This window comes from Octopus sinensis, linkage group LG6, assembly GCF_006345805.1.
Source record: "Octopus sinensis linkage group LG6, ASM634580v1, whole genome shotgun sequence".
Lineage (NCBI taxonomy): Eukaryota > Metazoa > Mollusca > Cephalopoda > Octopoda > Octopodidae > Octopus > Octopus sinensis.
Genome location: NC_043002.1, coordinates 76,777,939 through 76,804,159, shown reverse-complemented (window position 1 = coordinate 76,804,159; position 26,221 = coordinate 76,777,939). Strand labels below are relative to the sequence as shown.

Below are 26,221 nucleotides of genomic sequence, written 5' to 3'. Positions count from 1 at the left end.
TTTTCTTTATATCAGAGCATGGATTTTGTCTAACCAAGGGACAAGCAAATGTACAGCACTGACAAGCTCCAAGTAGGTATCTGTCATTTTTGTGGATCACTGTTGTGGCAATGTTTTTCTTGCTCCAATATACATTGTGTTTTTAACATAATGTGTCTATGCAGCAAGTTCTTGTCAGATAAAACAACAGCATTGTTCCTTTTAGCAGTGTATCTACATTTAGTATGATATACAGCTGGAAATTTTAATTTAATGCTGCTTTTTTACAGCCTGGCATATATTATCTGTTTTTGTTTCTCTCTCTCTCTCTCTCTCTCTCTCTCTCTCTCTCTCTCTCTCTCTCTCTCTCTCTCTCTCTCTCTCTCTCTCTCTCTCTCTCTTTCTCTTTACTGCAGGGCATTATCTACCATATGAACAAGAAAATATGTACAAAGGCCTTCTACAACATAAACTGTTTGATTGACCTTGCAAAACTAGAAAATATGTTCTTATATTCTTTTAGCACATTATGCACATCCAACTTTTTCTTTCTTTTCACTGTATTAATGTTTTATTATTTTTTTTTTTAGCTGTACTCACAAATTACATGCTGTGAACTAATTAAAAAAACTATTGAATTATAGAAGAGGCCTATTTTCTGTTGAGATGTAAGAAATAAAAGAAAAATTAACATAATTTATCATTATTGTTATCTTTGCAATTTCTTGAAAGTCTTACATTCAACACCATATTATTTGTAATCCAAAAATCAATACATCAGATCTCCCAATTCTAATAATTTATTCAAATACATTTCTATGTTTATTTACTTTTTACCAGAAGACTGGGAACTATGTCCACACTAACTCTTTTCCATCTCGTGATACTAAGTTAAAGAATACATAGTTGGTCGGTCTGTCTGAAAGAGTACTCCATGATATTATATTTGACAGGAATTAAATTTCATCTTGTCTCTTTTTGCCTTTTATCCCCAGGATTAGATTATAGATTATGATATGATAAATTTTTAAATACCACCAGTTACACAGAAACTGCAATTGTCCTATCACTGTCTTATTTATACTGTGGTTACTTGAAATGAGATTAAGGTTTATAAAGATTTTATAAAGAAATAGGTAAACCATTATATAAACTCTTGCAATAACTCTTGAACTTCAGGCAACTGTCAGTATAAATCTATATATATTCTTAACTGAAAACCATTTTTTTCCTTTTGCTCGTAATAAAAATATTTTTGATAGAATAAAATTACAAAATTTTACAAATTCAAGCTCTTTCTTTTTTTCTTTTCTTTTTTTTTCTTTCTTTTCATGACAATGAGTCATGCAAAAGTTTCATTGTTCTGGCAGACAACATGATTAAGATGAACATAGAATAGTAAAAAGAGATGCACTGAAAGAACCATTCCAATTTATGGGGATCATTCCATTAAATGGCTATCTCTACCTCAATCAGATTGAGTCGGAAAATGGTTCAGGTATCCAGATGTTTCCACTGCTGTAAGTTTGGAAAGGGGCCTATCTAGAAGCAACTGATATTTTGTCAATTTACAACACTCATCCTGGCTCTGATGCTGATACCACCAGATTACCACTGAAACCTGCAGGTTAGTTCCCAGATCAGAGACTTACTGCTTTGGAATGAGAAGATTGTGATGCCATCTGGTCTTTTACGATCTTCTTGGTCTAATCCAGCAATTCTCAACTGGGGTCCATATGGCCCTTGGAAGTCCACATTACATTTTGTTATTAAAATCTATGTGCAATAAATTGGTTATACTTCTCCAATACACTGTAGGCATAGGAGTGGCTGTGTGGTAAGTAGCTTGCATACCAACCACATGGTTCCGGGTTCAGTCCCACTGGGGACAAGTGTCTTCTATTATAGCCTTGGGCCGACCAAAGCTTTGTGAGTGGATTTGGTAGATGGAAACTGAAAAGAAGCCCGTCGTATATATACATATGTGTGTGTGTGTGTGTGTGTGTATGTTTGTGTGTCTGTATTTGTCCCCCACCCAACATTGCTTGACAACCGATGCTGGTGTGTTTATGTCCCTGTAACTTAGCAGTTTGGCAAAAGAGACTGATAGAATAAGTACTAGGCTTATAAAGAATAAGTCCTGGGGTCGATTTTCTCGACTAAAGGCGGTGCTCCAGCATGGCCACAGTCAAATGGCTGAAACAAGTAAAAGAGTAAAAGAGTAAATATTTTTAACAATTTTTTTGTACAATTTCTAATGATATTTACTTATAAAAATACGATAGGATTTTTTAAAAAAAAACGACTGGCTATGGAGTTCCAGTATAGTTAAAATAGAAATGAAAGGGGTCCATAGGCAAAAAGTGATTGAGAACCACTGGTCTAATTTATGTTGGCTGTAGTTGCAATGGAAAGCCAGTTACATCCAAACCTTGTTTGATGAAATCACTGAAAATGGTATGCTGAGAGAAGTTACTCATTACTGAAGCAGTGTTACAACAAAACATGTCTAAAAACATCTGTAAGTTTGGGTTTCTAACATAGACATACAGGCTCAGTTTGCGGGCAAAGTATATAGTACTTATGTCAGTACTTGATGGGTACTTTACTCAATAGATATCATAAGGAAGAAAGGCAAAATCTTGACTCTGGTGGGATTTTATTTTGTGCTCTGAAGAAAGTATTGATTTTTTTTTACATTGAGGCAAGGTCACAAGTTTAACGGGGGAGGGCATAGGTGATTAAATCCGCCTCAGTACTCGACTGCTACTTTATTTTTAACTATCCTAGAACGATGAAAGGCACAATTGACCTTGGCAGACTTGAACTTCGAACAGAAAGGGCTGTATCGAAATACTGTGAGGCAGTTTTGTCTGATGTTCTGGCAATTCTACCAATCTGAAAACTATTACCATAATAATATTTCATTAGAATTCTGAAAAAAAATGGCCATATTTTTTCTTTATCTTTTTTTGACAGAATGTAAAAAAGATTGGATGTTGTTTTCCATTGTGCATGCTTTGCCATTCTGTTCAGTTCTCTTTGGTGAACTGGGTTTTTTTTTATATATATATTTGTTTCTTTTTGTTGTTTTTTTAATCCTTTCTCTCTGAACAATCATATTTCTTGCGTTGTGGATATTGGTCGTTTGTTCTATTCAATATCAATCCCACATTGTATCGAGTTAAATAATAGTAGCTTCCATCTAGAAGTAACGAAATAAATTGGAAAAAGCTATCTGAAACAACAAGTAAACAGTTGGACAGAGAAACATTTCAAATAAACCGGATGTGACGTTACAAATCAAATCCATTGGAAAATTCCAGAAAAAAAAATCTGCTTACAAAAAGAAGAAAGAACTGAAATTTTTTCTTGCTAGTGTAATCGAATATAACTTAATTTGGTAAAATGAAATTATTGAGATTTTCAAGCCTTTTTCTAAAATCCATTTAACTTAATAATTTGCTGAAAAGTAGATTTAAAATTTATACACACATGCACATGCACGCATATGTGTATATATATATATATCCAACTGCAGAGATAACATTCAGATAAAAATGTATATACTCTCCACTATATCATGTAGGAGTTCTTTGTTATATAACTAAGAATGAAGGCCTGTCTGTTTGTCTGTGTATGTGTATGTATGCGTGTGTGCATACATAGAAACATACATGTGTGTGTGTGTATATATATATATATATATATATATATATATATATATATGCATGCATACATTCATAGACACACATATACATACACATGCATACACACATAATATATATGTATATATATCATTTTCTTCATTTAGTGCCCATGTTCCTTACAAGCATTGGTTGGATAATATATATATGTATATATCATCATTTAACATTCATTTTCCATGCTGACATGGGTTGGACAGCTGGCAAATAGAGGAATTTTATTTGTTTCTTGTCAAAGCTCAAATCTGAGGGCCTGAAGGAAGTTGTGGTATCCATAGAAAGTATTTCCTGTGGTTATTAGCATCACAATTGAAATGAAAATGCCAATAATCCATAAAAACCTGGTCAAAGCCCCAGTTTGCCTGAAATTTCTCTCTATTTCAGATACTTAAGTAAAGAAAAGCAATAATAAAAATTGTTTGTGAGGAATAATTCCTTAAGTGAAACATTTTTTGAAACATAATTATAAAAAGAAAGCTGATAAATCATTTTTGTTTTTAACAGCGAATAAAAAGAGACAGTAATATTTAAATCAATAGTTGAGAAATTGAAATTCCCTATAGGATAATAATAGTCATTAAAAAATATTTACTCAAAAGATGAAATATTTTAAAATAACATACCTGTTTTATGCACACTTAGTGTTGTATTCTTCGTATTATACTAAGGTCAACTTTACAAGTCAAGTACTGGAATTTATATTATCAACTGATGGCTGTCCTACAAATTTCAAGACTTATCCCTATTCTAGAAATAATTGTTGTTGTTGTCAGTGGCTGCCACTGCTACTGCCTTTGCAGGCTCTCCAAGACTGATGGGATCATTATTAACATTCTTCTTTAAAAGTTCCAAGTTGATATCTGCAGGAAAAACATGCACAGAGAAATGAATTTCAGAGAATTACTTTTATATCCTTGTATGTTGGATATATAATCTAATGAAGCAGTGGAGAAAGAAAGTATTTACATGACACAATACAATTACTATTACACAAAACTCAAAGCTTTCAACCACAGCTCACAGTGAACTTCTTACCAACTGAATTGCCAATCACTCACAGTTCTTCATCTTATAACAATGAGTCAGTCCACCTTTAATTACTTGAGAACTGAACTCCACCCCAAGTTGTAATAGCTCTTACACTTAGGGTTCAATTCCAGTGTTTCCATTATTTTCTGTTTTCTGGTGCTAGAATGTGTAGTTTCAAATTGTTTGGGTGTTGGTACCTCAAACATGTCATACAATACTTCCATGAGGATATTTTTCCATGAATCTTTTCTTAAGCTGGTTGACATGTCTTTTATGTTCAACATTTTTTCCTTTTACCAGAATATTATTCTTCCAATTTTTTCTAATCTCTCAAACTCTAAGTTTATCTGTTCTAATGCTATATATAGTACAGTTAGTTTTTATTTAAATGTTAGCATGGTGTTTTCTTTTATTTCGAACCTCACCTTTGTTTTGGTGCACAGACATAATTCATCAGACAAAACTTGAGAAAAACACAATTTTTTTTTTCAATTTGTTTGACAGCTGGTGGAAAAACTATTCACATTTTTACAGAAAAGATTTATGGGGAAGTTCCATAAATTAAATAATTCGATCCAGTCAGTTCTGAATAAGTTTGTTTTACTTTTAAGGCTTTGTCATGAAATGTAATGTCACTTAGCAATTCACCCTTAGAAAATAATCTTTTTCCTGAAACACCATGGTCAATTTTCAAAGTTTCAATTAATCTAGGTCTCCCAATTGTTTTCCATGCATCTGCATTAATTATCGTGGTATTGCTACCTGTATCCAATTGTAACTTTACGTTTGTGTTACTAATTTTTACATATACAAATTTCCTTTGAGTCTTGTTTGCATTTTTTGTCACCGATAACCCATTTTTTGTCACTGATATCCCATTTATTTTTATACCCTATTTTACCTTACTAGAAGTATTTTATATTTTTAACAGACAGTTATTTTTAAAATGTAGACCACTGCACCATAACATGGATTCAGTCTTGACATTTGTTTCTTATCTGATAGTGGTTGACATGCTTAAACATGAGAACAATTTTTCTTTTCAGTTTTATTTACATCCTGTATTTGATTAATAATCCTCTGACATTCCTCTGCTACTGCCTGCAGAGTTAAAGTTTGGTCCTTTTCTAGTTTTGTTAACATCCAGGAATGTATATCTGCATCTTTGATTGCAGTAAACCCTTGAACAAAAATTAAACACTTGAACATGTCCAAATCACCTCATTCAGTTTGAATTTATCACACTCTCTGTTAACCAGTTTGGCATAGGTGACGAAATCTTCATCAACTTTTTTTACCAAGTTTAAACATTGCCAGTGAGTATTGAACAGAGAACTTCTTTCACTGAAAATTTTCGATAAAAAATTAATTGTTTCATTGAAACAAATCTCACCTGGCTTTTTTCAGTGGGGGATAACTTTCTTAAAAGTAATTATACTTTTTTCTCATTGGACCAACTTTTACACTCTTTGAATAATTCTTCATGTCTTTGAAAATATGCGGACTTCTTAGACTTCTTCAACATTAATTCCAGCATCTGTTAGTTTTGTTATTGTTGCTGTTGTAGTTGCTGCTTCTGTTACTGCTGTTGCTGTTGCAACTGCACCATGGAGGCCAATAAGTTCTCCAGGTTAAAATTTTTCCTTTGGTTTCATACAAAAAAATAAATTTTAATGTCCATTGCAAGCTTTGAAATATTCATCACCACTTTTATATCCTTTTATGTTGGATATATAATCTAATGAAGCAGGAGGGAAAGAAAGTATTTACACAATGCAATGTGATTACTATTGCATGAGACGCTCTCAACCATGGCTTACAGTGAACTGCTTACCAACCAAACTGCCCAATCGCTCACAGTTCTTTATTTTATAACAATGAGTCAGTCCACCTTTAGTCACTTAAGGATGGTCAGAATCTTTCCACAACAGTTACCATTCTGGAGAAGGCTTGGTGTAGTGGCTAATGCAAGAGATGGGGAAAGTGGGTACAATAGGAATAATGAATGATTTGAGTTCTCCCAAGTAGAGGTGGCATGAGACCATCCAAAGCTACTGCTGTAATTGTACTAAAAGAAGAAAGAAAAGGGACAGCATATCTATGGTAAGAAATTTCATATACCCTTTCTTGGAATGTAGTTGAGGATGTATATGGATATAGTAGCAGCACCATCCAAGATATGGAAACAATGGTTTCAAATTTTGGCACAATGCCAGCAATTTTGGGGAAGGGGTGGGTCAATTACATTGACCCCAGGACTTAACTGGTACTTATTTCATCGATCCCAAAAGGATGAAAAGTAAAATCAACCTAGGCAGAATTTGAACACAGAATGGATAAATTGCCCCTAAGCATTTTGCCCACCATGCTAATGATTCTCCCAAGATTTTACCAGAGCTTTGTAAAGTGTTAGTTGCTCTTAGGGACTAAAGTATTTTCCAACTCTGAAGTGAAAGTTAATCTTTGTGATGCCTTTATGGTTACACTGAGGATACACATTATTCTCTAAAAGAGATCCCTAATAATTGGGATACCTAGCTCTCAGTGAGACCTTATAGTGTCTTGGTCATGTTGTTCATTTTTAGAAGGGGTTAAAGAAATTGATGAAGGTAGTGAGCTGGTAGAATTTTTAGCTCACGGACGAAATTCTTTGTGGTATTTCATCCATTTTTATGTTCTGAGATCAAATTCTGCCAAGGTTGACTTTGCCTTTCATTTTTTCAGGATTGATAAAAAAAAAGTGCCAGTTAAGCACTGGGATTGATGTAATTGACTTAATTACTATTGGGTATGAGTTTAAAAATGAAGAACAACATCCCTCTGCCAAGCCATGTTGAGCTAGTGTAGTAGAGTAGGCTCATCAAACCAGTATGATCTCAAGCAATATTTTTGTGGAGAAAATATGCTGAGGCCTTTATTCTGCTGTGGACTGAATACGGACAATCCAAAATATATTGGTAAGACCAACATATCAGGAGTGATGGACAGTGATTTCTGACCCTGACGCAAGACACAACTTTCAAGAGACAATATTAACTGATGTTTATTTTATCAACTATGAAAAGATAAAAGGAAAGTCAACTCTAGAGATATCTGAACAAGCAACTCAATTTGAATTTCTACTACAAACAGAGGGATACATATTTTTAAAGAGCAAAGTAGAGTTGATTATATTTACCCCAATACTTGACTGGTACTACATTTTGTTGACCATAAGATAAAAAAAATAAAAGCAAAGCTGACCTCAGCAAGATTTGCAACCTGTGGTCTACTGATTCTCCCATCTATCACACATAGAAATGGTTGTTAATATTGGCACTCTATCAGCTGTGATAATAAGGGTTTCAGTTGATCTGATCAATGGAACAGCCTGCCCATGAAATTAATGTGCAAGTGATTAAGCACTCCACGTGTGTACCCTTTTTATATTTCTCAGGGAGAATCAGCATGACTCAGAATATGACAAGGCTTGTCCTTTGAAATACAGGTACAACTCATTTTTGCCAGCTGGATGGACTGTAGCAATGTGAAATAAAGTATCTTTCTCAAGGACACAATGTGCTGCCAGGAATTGAACTCACAACATCAATCATGAGCCAAATACCCTAACCACTAAGCCACATACCTTCACAGTTGGTTAATAGTGCCAACAAATAAGAGAGATGAAGAAAGAATAGCTGAAAAAAAAAACTTTTCCATGCTTGCATGAGTAGGACAGAATTTTTTTTTACTATGGAGGCAAAGTGGCTAAGTTCCTTTTGTGCATTGGGCCTCATGGAGGCAAAATGGCTGAGTTCTTTTCAAGTGTTGGGCCTCATGGAGGTAAGGTTGCTGAGTTCCTTTCAAGTATTGGGCCTCATGGAGGCAAGGTGACTGAGTACCTTTTGAGCATTGGGCCTCACGGAGGCAAAGTGACTGAATTCTTTTCAAGTGTTGGGCCTCATGGAGGCAAGGTGGCTGAGTTCTTTTTGAGCATTGGGCCTCATGGAGGCAAAGTGGATGAATTCCTTTCAAGTGTTGGGTCTCGCGGAGGCAAGATGGCTGAGTTCCTTTTGAGCATTGGGCCTCACAGAGGCAATGATCAAGACCTTTGGCATTATGTCATGCTTGAGAAGAAGACCCATCAAGCCAAGCAAAATCATAGTCATGGCAGACACGATGTCACACAAATTGGTACTGGTGTCATGCAAATGACACCCATACTGGTGGCACGTAAAGCACACCCATTACACTCTTGGAGCAAACTGGAGTTTGGAGTAGCCTTCCAGTGTGCCAGCCTAGTCAAACTGTCCAAACCATGCTAGCATGAACAATGGACGTTAAATGATGATGGTGATGATGAGAATACATGCATAAAAGAAAACATACAAATCTGCACATGTACAATACATATAAAAATACCTTGTTGATGTTGTTGAAATTCTAATGAAGGAATCTTGGTTCTAGGTCAGAAACTGGTTCTTTCTCTACTGGCAAGAAATCTTGACATAAAACTGAATAATAACATGCATACATACATACATAGAACTTAGATTCAACTCAAAGAAAAATCATGCACACACACACACACACACACATACACACATACACACATACATACATACACACATACATACATACATACATACATACATACATACATACATACGTACGTACGTATGTACGACAGGCCTCTTTCAGTTATCCACTACCAAATCCACACAAGAGGTTTTTGTTGATCTAAAGCCATAGCAGAAGATATTTGCCCAATGTGAACACAGTGGGATTGAACCCAGAACCATGTGGTTGGGAAACAAGCTTCTTACCATGCAACCACACCTGCACCTATTAATCTTTAGATATTCATAATAACTACTTTGAAGTAAAAGTGTTGGACATTTATTTTTCAGACAATACATGACTTGACATGAACATGATGAATCAGACTGGATGAAACAAACTGGACACTTATTTACTGCTTATCAAAGAATTTCTTAAACACAAATTTCAAATGGCAAATATTGAAGAAATTAATGTTGCTTTTATTGCTGTTGTTATTGATTGCGTACCCACTCCAGGATAGTTTTTGAGTGATCTGTGATTAAAAGAAATCCAGTCATACTGTCTTGTTTATTTTTTTTTTCCAGGCATAGTATATCTAGAACTACATTGTCCAGTGTGTCCTTCACTATTTTTTTAAGATGGTAAGGTATGATGTGGAAGCTAATTATCTGTTATTTCTAGTTGGGTAAGTCTAACATTGAGAAAAGAAAAATTATAAACATACATATCTGAATGCTCATCAGTGACTAAAAGAATGAATAGAAGCAAGGAGAATTCTACACTTCCTTGATTAGCTCTCTCTCTCTCTCTCTCTCTCTCTCTCTCTCTCTCTCTCTCTCTCTCATCTTATACCTCTGTTCTAAGTTTAAAGTTCACTTGGTCAATTTTACTGTTTATCATTCAATCCAAATCATTGATAAATTAAAAGTTATCTCCGAAATAACTGTTCCAATATTGATACGACATAACTAAATACCTAAAAGTCGATGGAAATTATTTAACATGTCAAATAATAAAGGTTTGTGTTTTGAAATACTAACATTTTTTTGAAAAATAGCATTTAATAATTAATGCACATACGACAATTACACAAACGTACTTACTGGCTGGTAATTATCACATGTACTGGGACATTTGCTTCAGTAATTACCAAAATATTTAGTAGTAATATATGCGATGTATTGCTGTTTGTATCATAATTTCAGAACAGATACACTGCATCCTTGTGTGTCATAAGAGTTGGCTAAAAGTGGGTGTCAACAACAAAGATATCTGACCATAAAACAGAGCTTTAGAAAACCCTGTCTAACCCATGCTAGAATGGAAAGGTATACCTGGATCTCAAACGTTGTTTGCTGAAACGTTCTTGAAGTACTACAAGGCTCATTTACCCCAGCAAAAATATTTCTTTCCATATCACCGTACAAAGTATTAAATTTTTTTCAATCACAATACGTAGTAGGTTTAACTGTAAACTAAAGGTAAACTAATTTTTTTGGCCTCAACTACCCACTTTCAATTCTCAACTGAAACTGGATTTTATTTCACGTACTCTCTTTGAAAAAGCAGAAGCGTCAAACAAAATCATTCATTCTCCAATTTCATAAAAAGAATTTCTTTAATGTTTATAAATTCTAAAGAAATAGGATTTACTCCATGTCCTAGCCAATAAGAGTTACCTCCCTTGTTCAGATTTCTCTCGCTCTTTTTTGGAATTTTTCTTCTGTTCCAGATATTAGTCTGATAATTATATTCAGTTTCAAGCATAGTGATTACAATTTGTTTTTTTATTTATTTATTTTTATTCAGTTATCATTGCAGGAATAAAGTAAAGTTTTTTTCTTTTGTGAATATTTTCAGACCGTCCAAAATCTTCTGTATTGGCTCTCTGCTGTAGATATTTGTGGGTGAAATGCAAGAGTCTAAATATCACCGACCCATATGCTATTTACGGGACAATGAAACTTAATATGAAAGTTCTCATTGTTTTATGAGTACTTTGAGAAATTAAGACAGCTGAGATAATGGTGTACTAGAACTAAATACATTGCAGAATTATCAGAGCATCAGTAGGACATGAGTTAGGAATTTACAAATATACAGGATCATACTTCACAGCCAAGCTGTGAAATTAGACCCATGAAATTAGACCCATGTGGTAGCTTAGGATAAGGATCGAATCAATGAATTGCATTGTTATTTACAATTCATCAGAATTTATTCACCTCTTCCTTTGGTGATAGTAAAAAGCTAATTATTGAATTGTAAATAAAATACATGTCCAGGCAGAAACTCATGGGCCTTAGTAACACAACAAAACTAAATCTGTACACATATGAGTCTATATATCCATTTGTAAATACTTTTCAGTTTTTAGCTTCATCTCTTTCCTTTTCCAATTTAAATTTGATTGAAAGTGACTTTGTGATTTACTGCGGGGGTCACATACTCTTTCAACAATTAGTATAATAGCAAATAGAGAAATCTTAATTCTGTACAACTTGTGGCAGACATTGTAGTACAGTCACCAGTTTTTGATAATCCATGCCTACAATCCAATTTTAGATATATTTCACATCACTGATATTTGTAGGGAAAAGACATGCCACAATTTTCAATTTTTTCTCATTTAATACCGATTCTATGACACCCTATTACAGACTACCCCGTTGACAAATGACAGTGACCTTCTCTTCGTGGCAGGTGACTTCAATGGACATGTTGGACGGCATGTCGGGGGCTTCCATGGCATACACGGGGGCTACGGTTATGGTTCTCGCAATGAGGAGGGAACCAGGCTGCTGGAGTTCTGCGATGCAAATGACCTTATGATTTGCAATACCAACTTCAGGAAACCCACCTCTCACCTAGTCACCTACCGTTCTGGCAGACACACTAGCCAGATCGACTACATCCTCGCCAGAAAGAGGGAAAGAGGGCTACTTATAAATGCCAAAACCTTTCCAGGCGAGGAATGTACTCCTCAACATAGATTAGTAGTTAGCGACTTCTGGATCAGGGCCAAATGGCTGCCCAGAAAAAGACCAGCTTGGAGGAGAAGGGTCTGGAAACTTAAAGATCCTGTAAATGGACAGAGATTTAGAGAAGTCCTACTTGAAGCTTTCGACGAAATAGAAGGGGATATGGCATCACATAATGTGGAAACCAACTGGAGGTTTCTACGGGACAATCTGCTGAGTGCCACTGACCAGATCTGTGGATGGAGCAAAGTCCCATCTCATCCCAGGGTAACGTGGTGGTGGAACAATGTTGTAGACAGGGCTATTAGAGGCAAAAGACAGGCTTGGAAGGACTGGAGGAATGGTGGTAGTAGGGAATTGTATCAGACTGCGAAAAGAGAAGCTAGGAGACAGGTATATTTAGCCAGAGGGGAAGCAGATAAGAAAAAATTTGCCAATGTTCTGCGCTGTGAGGACCAAAGACTTGAGGTGTTTCGTGTTGCAAGACAGTGTGTGAGAGAGAATTGTGATGTGGTAGGAGAGAAATGTGTTCACATGGATGATGGTTCACTTGTGCTAAATGAGGATGCAAAGAGAGAGGTTTGGAGATGCCACTATGAAAGGTTGCTCAACAAAGAGAATGAATGGGATAAAGAGAGTCTGCCGAATGTCGACCCAATAGAGGGACCAGCTATCCAAGTTGACAGTTCCATGGTAGTTAAGGCAATTAGAAGCATGAAGACAGGGAAAGCCCCAGGCCCATCAGGAATTACTGCTGAGATGCTCAAAATATCTAGCAGTGTCGGCTATAGCCTAGTCACCCGTATAGTTAACCAGGTGATACACGAAGGAGTCATACCCAATAACTGGTGTAGTAGCATAATAGTCAACTGCTACAAAGGTAAAGGTGACGCCCTAGATACAAATAATTACAGAGGTATCAAGCTGTTGGATCAAGTAATGAAGGTTATGGAAAGAGTCATAGCCCAACTGATTAGAGAGAGAGTCAACCTGGACGAGATGCAGTTTGGTTTCGTGCCAGGTAAAAGCACCACCGATGCCATATTTCTTGTGAGACAGCTGCAGGAGAAATACCTAGCCAAAGATAAAACTCTGTTCCTGACTTTCGTTGACTTGGAGAAAGCCTTTGACAGGGTCCCCCGTTCCCTTATCTGGTAGTCAATGAGGAAACTAGGGATAGATGAATGGTTAGTGAGAGCTGTGCATGCCATGTACAGGGACGCTGTTAGTAAGGTGAGGGTTGGCAACGTGTACAGTGAAGAATTCCGGGTAGAGGTTGGGGTCCACCAAGGCTCAGTCCTCAGCCCCCTCCTATTTATCATAGTCCTCCAGGCAATAACAGAGGAATTCAAGACAGGATGCCCCTGGGAGCTCCTCTATGCTGATGACCTTGCTCTAATTGCTGAATCACTATCAGAACTTGAGGAGAAGTTTCAGGTTTGGAAGCAAGGATTAGAATCAAAGGGCCTCAGAGTCAATCTAGCTAAAACCAAAGTTCTAATAAGTAGGAAGGTAGACAAATCTCAAACGCCTTCAGGTAGATGGCCCTGCTCGATCTGTAGAAAAGGCGTAGGTAGGAACTCTATAAGATGCACCAAGTGTAAGCTATGGACACATAAGAGGTGCAGCAATGTCAAAGGAAGGCTAACTAGGAATATAGTTTTTGTATGTGGCAGATGCTCTGGTGCAATAAACACTGAAAATGCGCAGAGACCATCTTCCACCACATTCCAGGGAGAAAAACTAGAAATAGTTGATAGTTTCCGTTACCTAGGTGATCAAGTCAGTAGTGGGGGTGGGGGTGTCGAAAGTGTAACTGCTAGAGTAAGAATAGCCTGGGCAAAGTTCAGAGAGCTGGGAGGAAGTTATCTTCTGAGTAGAAATCTAGTCCGGATGCTGGCAACAGAATGGGCTCCAATAAAGGCATCAAAGGCCAGGAGATAATATTACACAGGTTAATGTATTAAATCTTGTACCTAAGAACAGAAATGGTTCCTTCCACCAACAGGCTTCTGCACAGTTTCTGTCTACCAAATTTCACCCTAAAAGCTTTGATCCTTTACAATGAAATCAAATTCAAAACCACATAATTCTGAAGTGAACATCTTAACCACATAGCTATGCCTGTTCTAAACTGATGAAAAGGAAAGAATTGACTCAACAGGTTGGCTTTCTGCCACATATTAACTTCCTTCACATAGTTGTATACACTTTTAAGTTAACCAAAACTAAAATCAATTGAGCAAATCATTTTTCCCAGCTACAAAAAATATATCATGTTATATTTGAGGATGGTCGTTTTTATTTTTATTTTTTGCCTTGCCAAGTAAACACATTCACTATAAATATTCTTCACTCATATGTCATTGTTCTTATTTTATCTTATGTCCAGAAAATGGACATAAGATCAAATATTTTAGAACTTGTTACCTGTGATAGACTTGTTTCGTATTCAAGTGAATATCTATCTTTTTATGTTTAATGTCAAGGGTGCCTTTACATTGTTTCTCTAAATCTTACCATCTTAAAAATTAGAACACATTAGGTAATGCAGACCAAGATAACCTTCAAAAGATGGGATGGTCAAAGCTGGAATGCTTTTAATCAAAAGTATGCTTGATCATGTTTGAGTAGGACTAAACAACAACTAAATACAGTAGAAGCTACTTATCATGATCACATTGGCATGAAGTTTTTTAGGTAACAATAACTGACTGATAACATTAAGCAGAAGGTGTTGCAATATCTTAAGCATGTTTGGAACTCATTAATTTTGATAAAAATAAACAAACAATTGAATTCATTATCAATGATTATTAATAAGTTGCTTACACCTGTCAAAGCTTTATTCTTTTATTTTTTTATTCTTTCATTTATTTCAGTCATTTGACTTCAACCATGCTGGAGCACCGCCTTATCTTTAGTCGAACAAATCGACCCCAGGACTTATTCTTTGTAAGCTTGGTATTTATTCTATTGGACTCTTTTACCAAACTGCTAAGTTACGGGGACATAAACACACCAACATCAGTGGGGAAGACAAACACAAAGACACGCACACATAAATATATACATACATACATATATATATATATATACGATGGGCTTCTTCCAGTTTCCATCTACCAGATCCACTCACAAGGCTTTGGTCGGCATGAGGCTACAGTAGAAGAAACTTGTTCAATGTGTCACGCAGTGGAACTGAACCCAGAACCATGTGGTTGGGAAGCAAGCTTCTTACCACACAGTCACACCTGCTTCTATGGAGATATATTTACCTCTCATTTTTATTTTACAAGGTTTTTTTGTCTTTGAACAGTGACAAAATCTTTTTATTTCTAGTAGTAATAGAACTTTCAACTTTAGAGTCTTTAAAATTTGTACCCCTAATCAATATTTTGCTCATTTCCCTTTTTCCTTTTTAATGATTGAGTAGAAGGAAGTAAGTCGGTGTCTATGATGCCCTAGTATTTGTAACTGAATATTCTCTGGAAAAGACACTCAAGTGCCAAATGATTGTACTAAACCAAGCAACACATTACCTCTACCAAAAAACAAAGAAGTCTACAAAAGAAAAATGAGAAAGGTCCTTCCAGTAGGCTTTCACACAATTTCCATATATTAACTTTCACCCAGAAAGCTCACACACAGTAGACTGAACATTAAACCCTGTTGTTGCATGGAGAATTTCTTAACACCACTGCTATCCCTGGGTTACTTATTCTTCTTGGGTAGAAAACATTATTGTTAGCTAACTTACTACAAATTTTATAACCCAGTTGTCTCCGTTCTGGATTTTCCGCAGTATATGTACCAAATTGGAGCCCATCAGCTGCTTAGTGTCATTTGGATTGGCAGAATCAGAAAACAAAATCTTGCCATATTTAGTTATTGCCTGGTACATTCTGAGTTCAAATCTCATTGAGGCCAACTGTATCGTTTGGCTTTCTAGAGTTAATAATAAAAAAATACTAATCAAATGTTGTAATCAGTCCATTTGACTGTACACTCCTTTTAAAATTTCAGGCCTTGCTCTGGTGTTAGAAATCAGTATTATTGATCAGTATTTATTGGTCCAACTAAATAACTGAAGTGTTTTGGTAATATTTCTATTAAGTTAGGGTGGCAAGCTGATAGAAATATTTGCATGCCAGGCAAAATGCTTAGCAGTATTTCATCTGTCTTTATGTTCTGAGTTCAAATTCCACCAAGGTCGACTTCGCCTTTCATCCTTTCGGGGCCAATAAGTTACATACCAATTATGTACTGGGGTCGATCTAATTGACTGGCCCCCTCCCAAAAAATTTCAGGCCTTGTGCCTAGAGTAGAAAAGAATATTTCAATTAAGTTATGAAAGAAATCATTTTTCTTCACCCTTAGCAATCCACACTAATTCTTTGTCAGTGAATTTAGTTGTCTTGGCATGTGCACACACGTGTATGTATATTTTTTCTCTGTTTGTGCCTGGTACTTACTCAATCAGTCTCTTATATTGGACTACTAAGTTACGGTAATGTAAACAAAGCAACTTCGGTTGTCAAGCAGTGGTGGGGAATGAATACAAACACAAACATACACACACACAGGTCGAGCCTCTTTCAGTTTTAGTCCATATATATAATATATATATATATATTATATATATATATATAATATATATATATATATATATAAATAGAGAGAGAGAGAGGATGATAGAGAGAAAGAGAGAGAGAGAAACTGACAGACAGATGGATGAGATCGATGAAAAGGTACCAGACATAAAACTAGAAGTAGTTTTGTGGAGCGATTTATTCCACTAAAACCCTTCAAGGTGGTGCCCCAGCGTGTTTGCAATCTAATGGTTGAAACAAATAAAGTTGAAAAAACAAGATACAAAATAAATAAATAAATAAATAAATAAGTCAACGCAATGCAAAAACTGACTTGAAACTCATTGACTAAAAATTTGTCATTGTGCTCCAACTCTCAACCTGACGTCATTTCATAATGTCAGAATGAAGGAGTTAGGGCTGGGATAAAAGGCCAAATTTCTCACTTTATGTTCTCTAGTTCAGTGTCTAATGCTATCTAGCTCAGAGTTCATATTTTTCTGGGTCGACATTGTGTTTTATCCCTCTGAAGTGTATAAAATAGACATCAATAATAAATATCATTTCAATTAATCCAATTTTGTTTTTTTATTTATTTATCTATTTATTTTTGTAAATTCAATATCAATTCATGCTTTTATTCTATTACATAACAGAAATTTTTCTTATAACATTATTCTTATAACGAACATTATTCTTATATAGGCGTAGGAGTGGCTGTGTGGTAAGTAGCTTGTTTATGAACCACATGGTTCCGGGTTCAGTCCCACGCAGTCCCACGCAATGGGACTGAACCCTGAACACTTGCCACCTTGGGCAAGTGTTTTCTACTATAGCCTCAAGCCGACCAAAGCCTTGTGAGTGGATTTGGTAGACGGAAACTGAAAGAAGGCCGTCATATAAGTGTGTATAAGTTTGTTGTCTGTGTTTGTCCCCCCCTCCCCGCAACATCGCTTGACAACCGATGCTGGTGTGTTTACGTCCCCTTAACTTAGCGGTTCGGCAAAAAAGACTGATAGAATAAGTACTTGGTCGATTTGCTCGAGTATGAACACAGTCAAATAACTGAAACAAGTAAAAGAATATAATATTTTTCACTAGAAAAATATTCGTTATTCATCTGGTTGTCTGTTATAAGGGAGATAAATCTTATTAATTTAGGAAGAGTATCGACCCTTGAATATAAAAGCGGTGACTTCAAATTATATTTTTAAAAGCAGATTGTCAGAATTACGAACGCGTTGGGGAAAAAAAATACTAGCGGCATTTAGTTTTGGCACATTACTTTCTGAGTTCAAATTCCACCATGATGAGATTAGCGTTAATTCTTTCGGCGTTGATATATCTAGAGCCAAGCGTGAAACTACATCTGGAGAGAAAATAGGCTGCGAATGATACGTGTATCTTGTTTTTGTCCTGTTTGCCTTTTTTTATACTATCATTTATCCACATGCTGTGTTTTGTTGATTTCCACTTGTTATGTTCTTTCTGCACTACCTTTGATTTATATACGTGTGTGTGTGTGGTGTGTAAGTTTAAAAAATAACTGTTAATAAAGTGGTTACAAAGTTAGGTTACTACTCCACTGGTTGCATGGTTATAAATTTAAACTTTATTCCTGTTTAACAAAGGCTCGTTACATGAAATCTTAATTGTAAAGTGTGCCCCAACGTACCTCATATGGTATAGTACAGCCGGTTGTCATTGTAGCGTAGCTAATCGGGGAGCAAATAGAACTGGTGCCTTTTAAACACAAAATTGAAACGTATAATCGGTGATGATGATGAGGGTGTCTTGGCATTACTTACCTAGTCCTTTGTGAGCTGCTCTCCAGCTATCTATCTGAGGCTTTATATAACTATGGTGTGGCCTCCCTTGGAATTTGCATCACCAGTCTGGAACCCCTATCTTGCCCAAGATATTAATCATCTGGAAACCGTTCAGCGACGTGCAGCCAAGAGAATACCTTCCATCAGGCATTTGCCATATTCTGAATGCCTTACTTCCCTGGGCATGGATACATTGAAACTCTGACGTCTGGCAGCTGACTTGGCAGACACCCATAAAATTATTAACCATCTTACTAACAATAACTCTGAGCACCTTTTCAAACTCCACCTGTCTAACACCCATGGACATGTTTACAAAGTTAGAAAACAGCACAGCTCCCATGACTTTCGGAAACATTTTTTCGCTCTAAGAGTTGCTGAGTATGGAACAAACTGCCGGCATCAGTTGTTAGTTGTCGGAGCACTGCATCCTTCAAAACTTCCATGCTTCCAGAGATTCGCTAACACTACACCTGATTTTCTCCCCTCCATACACATGCAAGCATATATCTGACTCATACACTGTTCACTTCCCAGACATTTGTACATTACTGCACATGCTTTATACACACTTTTGACAAGTTGTGGTGTACCTGAGCACTGTATACAATAATTTCATTATTATTATGATGATGATGATACTTAGTCATTGGTATATAACAACGTTTTCCTTCCTCTATCAGGTGCATATTTTTGCTTAAACAGTTTCACAGGAGAAACAGAAATAATATCCGTTGCTTATGATTCAGAAAGGAGTGAGCTTATGCACTTTTTGTCAAAGACAAACTGCTAAACTCCATCTCTGAGATTTGAGCTCAGAGCATTAAGGGCTGGCCTTAGCTAAGTATCACAAGATATTCTAATGCTTTTGCTGCTAAGAGATTTGATGGGGACATACAGTGTACAGGTAGGTTTCTGAGGGAGGGTGGCTTAATTGTTATGTATAATTATAAGATTTTGAGCATAGATATATAGATTATATACTTCTTTGTTAAGCGAGACTTGTTAATAGTATATAAATATAATGTTGTTCTCATTGTATTAATAATTAGATATTAGTATGTATTATTATATTTGCTTGGTTTATTTTTTACTGTTAAAGTAAATCTTGAATAATGATATGTTTAAATGCATGTTAATTTTAAATAATGAATATTTATGATTGATTTGCTGTATATTATTTTAGATAATTGAATAAATACTAGTTGAGGGGAGGGGTCTACAGCAAGTGGTGAACACAGGTGGGAAAAGGAGGAGAGGTGTTAGGAAGATGGGATTTGTGGAGATGTTTGTCAGAGACAGATTGTGTATGGCGGGGTGAGTCATAGGTATAAAGGACATGCCTTTAGGGCCTCAATTTTACTTAGTTGGACAGGTCATCTCAAAAACAGAAAAATCATCATTTGTCTCAGTCCTTTGTCATCTGATTTGTGAGGCTTATCATCTGACAATCATTTTTTTACCACTTCATCCCCTGTCTTCCTTGGTCTACTTCAGCCACAAGTTCCCTTCACATTTAAAGATTGGCTCTTCTTTATGCAGCTGTCTTCATCCATACTCATCACATGACCCTACCAGCATAGTCTTCTCTCTTGCCCACTACAACTGATGTGTCTTATAATTTTTCTCTCAAAACACTTACACTTAGTTGTACATGCACACTGATATTGCACATTCAGCAAAGCATGCTGGTTTCATTTCTATCAAGCCTTTGCATGTCCTCTGCATTCACAGCCTACGTTTCACTATCATGTAGCATAGCTGTTCATACACAGGCACCATACAATCTGCTTTTCACTGTGAGGGAGAGGCCTTTTGTTACCAACAAAGATAATAATTCTCTGAATTTTGCCCAGCTGGTTCTTATTCTTGCAAATATGCTCTCAGAGCATCCTCCTCCACTGTTAATTTGGTCACCTAGATAGTAGAAACTATCTACTACCTCTAAAGATCACCCTGGGCATTTGAGGAAGTCTATTTCTTGCATGCACTTAGTATCCATTGTTCATGCACATCTGTTACACACAAAGACTGCTTTCTCTGATAACCCACCTGTGATCCTACTGCACTGCTTATGTGTCCATAGTTTACACTAGATACACCTTATGGAATTTCTACTTACACCTTTTCTACATATTAAGCAGGGCCATTTCCCTCAAGAAATCAGTAATTCGTCTGCTTTCATGCTGGCTTTCATGTTTGCTCAATTAACTCTAAGACCTTTTGATTCCAGTCCTTGCTTCCACATCTGAAATTTCTTCCTTAATTCTTCTAGAAATTCAACTACAAGAACAAAGTCATCAGCATAGAGGAGCACCCATGGGCAACCAGTTTTAAATTTCTGTTATGGTCTGGATGACTGCTATAAATAAGAGTGAGCTGAGAACTGATCCTTGGTGAACACCTACCTGCACACAAAATCTGCTATTATATTCATTGCTGACTTTCACCTCACTGACAGCATTCCTGCACGTGGCTTGGATGGCTCTAACCAACCACTCATCTAACCCTAGCTTCTGCATCAACCACCAGATTAGGAAGTGAGGGACCCTGTCAAAGGTTTTCTCCATGTCAACAAGTGCCAGATACAATGGTTTATTTTTGGCTAAATGCTTCTCCAGCAGTTGCCTTACTAGGAAGATAATATCAATAGTGTTCTTCCTGGTACAAAACCAAACTCTGTTCCATTACCTGGTAATTATTTGTCTAAAGCATCACCTTTGTAACAGTTGACTAGAATGCTGTCACACCAATTGTTAGCTTTGATCCTTCCCTGGACAACCCGAATAAACATAAAGGTGACCAGGCTACATCCCACTCCATCAGGTGTCTTAAGCATCTCAGCAATAATCTGTGATGGGCCAGCTTTCCCTGTCTTCATATCCCTTATTGTTTTATCTATCATGTTGTTGCCAACAATATGAAAACTCCTCTTTTCCCATGCATTCTCCACATTTAACAGTCTTCATAGTGGCACTTCCATGCCTCTTTCTTTACAGAATTACTGAGTGCAAGTGTAACATCATCCATCAGAATGCATTTTACTCCAACAATGTCATAATTTTCTCTGACTCATTGTCATTCCATAAGAACACCTTATGCCTCTGGTCTTCTTACTGCAGAACATTGACAAACTTCTTCCTTTCTGCTTTTCCCCAAGGTAAATATACTTGTCACCTAGTTTCTTTTCTAGTTACCTGGGTATAGTTCTTTGCTCTTATGACCCTATCTACTTCACTGTTCCACCATCATGTCACAAATTTGGTCTGTGGCCTTCAGTAAGCTGTCCTATAGTACCTTCAAGTTGTTCTCTTCTATGTTATATATCTGTACCTCTTCCTCTTTCTTGACAAATGCTTCAATTAGGACATCTCTAAATCTCTGACTATTCAAAGGATCCTTAAGTTTCCTATCTTCCTTTTCTGGACTGGTTTACTTCTTGGAGTCCTTCTAGCCCAAAGCCGGAAGTTGCTAATGACTACCCTATATTGAGAAGTACATTCTTCACCTGGGAAAGTCTTTCCATTTATGGGCAACCACTTATTCCACTTTCTAATGAGAACATAGTCAATCTGGCTTGTGTGGCCACCAAATTGATAGGTAATCAAGTGAGTGGCTTGTTTCCAGAAGTTAATGTTGCAGATCATTAGGTCATTTCATCACAAAACTCCAATAGTCTTGTTCCCTCCTCATTTTGGGAACCAGCCTCCATGAACCACCATGAAGGCCACCAGAATGCTGTCCAACATGCCCACTGAGGCCATCAGCCATGAAAATAAGGTCACTTTTATTAGTCATCAAGGCAGTCTGAAAAAGGGTATCATAAAATCAATCCTTTTTGTTTATCTGGCAGACCCATTTGAGGAGCTTAGGCAGAAATAATAATTGCTGTTCTGTTTTTGCAAAACTAGAAACTTGGCTGAAGTTGGTTGTTGTGTGTCTGTAGAATTGTTGTGATAAAAATAAGAGGATAGAAAATGGAATACTAAATAAATTTAAGTGTCCATAGTCAGGATTTAGAAGATAGTAAAGACTATCTTCAAAAGATTTACTTACCTTATTTAATGTATTTGTGTATCAAATTTTCTTTTCTTAATCCAAGATCAACAAAATAAATTAATGATGATGAAGTCAATCAACTATAATGATTCTCTTTTTAACCTTTTGGCATTTAAACTGGTTGTATCTGACCCAGATATTCTACCTGCTTTCTGTTCAAACTTGCCATATTCAGGCTTTCAAACCTACCCTACAATGTCATAGTAAAAATAAAACAGTCATATTATTAAAATCTTGAAGTTATGAAATAATACATGATTAATTCAAAACGATGTGAATGGATAACCATTCTGTTCTACTGAGTAATCTGAATGCTAAAGGGTAATGCATCTCTTTCTATAAATTGATCTTATACTTCAGAAAAAAAAAATTGGTATTTAAGCTAGGTGTAAGGTTCATTAGTTGAATGAAAGAGATACCAAGTTCCTGGCTCTTTGAATTACAGGTTTACTCATTTTTGCCAGCTGAGTGGACTGGAGCAACATGAAATGTCATGCTCTCGAACTCACAACCTTACAATCATGAGCTGAATACCCTACCCACTAAGCTACACACCTTCACTTGTATGAAATGAAATGCCTTGCTCAAGGACATAAAGCACCACCTGATCCAGGAATTAAATTCATGAGCTTATAACCATGAGCTGAGCAACTCTCCGCACTAGGCCATGTGCCTGCATTGATATTAGTACATAAGATCAAATATCAATTCATAATGGTTTTACTCACTATATTAAATATATCCTTCTCCTTATCTGCTTCTAAGACAGGTGGATGGTAAAGTATAACAAGATTTAAACTGATATAATGCATTTGAATTTAAATTCATTATTGATCAAATATCTTCAATTTATTACAAAAAAATACAAATGAACTTAACTCTCATTGTAATTTCAAGATTTAGAGATGATATCAGCACTGATATCTAGAATCCATACTTTCTGACAGTTCAATTCTTTCTCTACAATCACCAATGAAAGTTTTACCATAATAGTCCGACATAAAGAGTAACCGTTGTTGAATTGTCTTAACAGCTGTTTGTTTCTCAGGGAAGTTAGTTTGATAAGTGCTTTGACATATAAAAGCCAGTAACACTTATCATGTTCCAGAAATTGAGCAGTTTTCTGCAGATTTTTTCTTTTCTTTCCTTTGATTGTTGCTCTTTTGGCTCCAGCAAAAATATCACAGTTGAAGTGGCCAAGTGGATAAGATAACGTGTCTTTGTTGCTCATGAGTTACAAGTTCTTATCTCAGCAAAGACAAAGACTTTACAGAAAAGTGACGCAGTCTATCTTAAATGCAATTTAGGCAACCAGGTGATTACTGAATCTGTGGTTGAGCAATGAGTTCATTAGATAAATGATTTATTAGATATTTGAGATTTATAGCAGATGTTGGGGATGGGTTAATTTTGTGCAATGCTCATATCCCTTTTTCTAGTAAGGTCATTAAATTCATAAATCAAGGAGAACAACCTTATTATAGGTATAGTTTACAAACATCAGACCTTTATTGTGAAATTGTAAACATATATATGTTTAACAATTGATTATAAAAGAGTAACTAGATAAAAAGATAGTTAATTGCACAACATAAATTTGTCAAATTTAAATTATGATATTATAGTACTTTTTATATCCCTCAGTTATCCCTTTAAATTGAATCACTTTCTTTTCTATATTTTCTTAATATATCTTAATTCATCTATTATATGAGGAAAAAATAAAAATAAAAACCTTCTTCCAGGAATTAAATTCATGAGCTTATAACTAGAGAATTGATGACCCTGCATTTTTATTTTATTTTATATCTATTTGGTTTATAGTTCTGAATTTTAAACATTCATAAACTTGAGCACCTTCACACTGTACAAGTATGAATAGTAGAAATAAGTAGTATTACCAGTGGTCTGTACCATTGTTGTTTAAATCAAGGTCAGTCTTGATTATGCATACCTCAGATAAAAGTCATTCTATCTGTGATTGTTCGTCTTGTATTTATCACACAAACAGTGGTCAATGTATGGTGTTATCCTATTTTATGTTTATCATACATACTGTGTACAATGTAAAATATAACTTTTTGATATTGTGGGATGGATTTGAGGAAGATTTGGTTGCTATCTCCAGTATGTTGTGCAAGTGCAACGAAGCTTCCTTACTGGCTTCCAATGCAGATTCCAGTACTATTGGATACATATATATTCTATATCATAAACTCTAGATTTATTCATTGATGAAAGGCACACGACGGCAATATTCTGTGAAGCATACTGCTTGCATGTCTGTTGTATTTCTCTTGTTCACTCGCAAAGAAGAACACAATGATACTTCAGATAGGCTTATTGTCTATCTCTTAAATAGTGTATAACAAGAAAAGATGCAGGCAAAAGGAGAAATACTCCTCTACCAGCTCTGCTTATATAGCGGTAAGCCACTAGAACATTCTTGAGAGTTCTACAACTTTCCATTTGATTCTATTGGGCAGATTCACATGCCAGCAATTTCTATTGGATAGATTTAGATGCTAGTGATCTCCACAACAACCCTATTTAACTGTATGACAGCCTCCAAATTCTTTAACACAATTCATTACTAAATAACAATATATGTTACTGTTTTACTGAATCAATAAGCTATAAGTATCAATCAAGTAACTGGATGTCGATTTTAACGTCAAAATTCATGGTTTTGTGTCTACTAGAAATAATCATTTGCATGCACAACAGGTCATTAGCCTAAAGCACTGATTCTTAATCTTTCTAACTTCAGGAGACAAACACATCAGTAATTTTTCGTTTGACTAAACTAAATATTCTTTTCTACTCAAGGCTCAAGGTGCAAAATTTCAGGGGAGGGTTCCAGTTGAAACAGGTATATTCCATATAGAATACACTTCATAGTGCTCAAGAGGTTTAAACTTGAGCTGGTAGAGAAGTAAATGTAAGGCTAAATAAGTTAGGCAAGTTGATATACAAAAAAATATTAAATACATTTAATTAAAAAAAAATGTATATGTTTACCTTTTATATGTAAATATATGTAACATTTTATATGTAAACATACATACATTTTTTGTTTTAGATGTATTTAATATTTTTTGTATATCAACTTGCCTAACTTGCTTACCTTACATTTACTGCTATATATATATATATATATATATATATATCAAAAGGATGTATTATAATACTATTCCACAGCCATACCAACAATCCAACATATCTCCATCATCAGCTGCCCCACAGATATCATTATGGTTTTGACATCTGGGCAGTACCATTCAATCCGGTGGTATCAATACCACTAAAATAAGTGTTGTTTGCGAACAAACAAACAAACCGAAGAAAGCACAACTTTCAAACACATTTACCTGATGTACAACCATATCGATAAATGTATTCCATAAGTCAATTGCAACCCTTCCTAAATACATAACTAAACAGCAACAACTCTATTAAGTCATAAAAAATTATTATCCCTACCATCTTCCGTAGTGTAAAAT

At 35.7% G+C, this 26,221-nt stretch overlaps 1 long non-coding RNA gene across 1 annotated transcript; it reads right to left on the bottom strand.

Moving 5' to 3' along the window:
* Positions 1-3,871: 3,871 nt before the first annotated feature.
* Positions 3,872-21,236, bottom strand: LOC118763963. Its single transcript, XR_004999735.1, has 3 exons — positions 21,152-21,236; positions 12,118-12,124; positions 3,872-3,886 (listed from the first exon to the last, which is right to left on the bottom strand). It is a non-coding gene; the product is annotated as an uncharacterized LOC118763963 (long non-coding RNA).
* Positions 21,237-26,221: the final 4,985 nt, after the last annotated feature.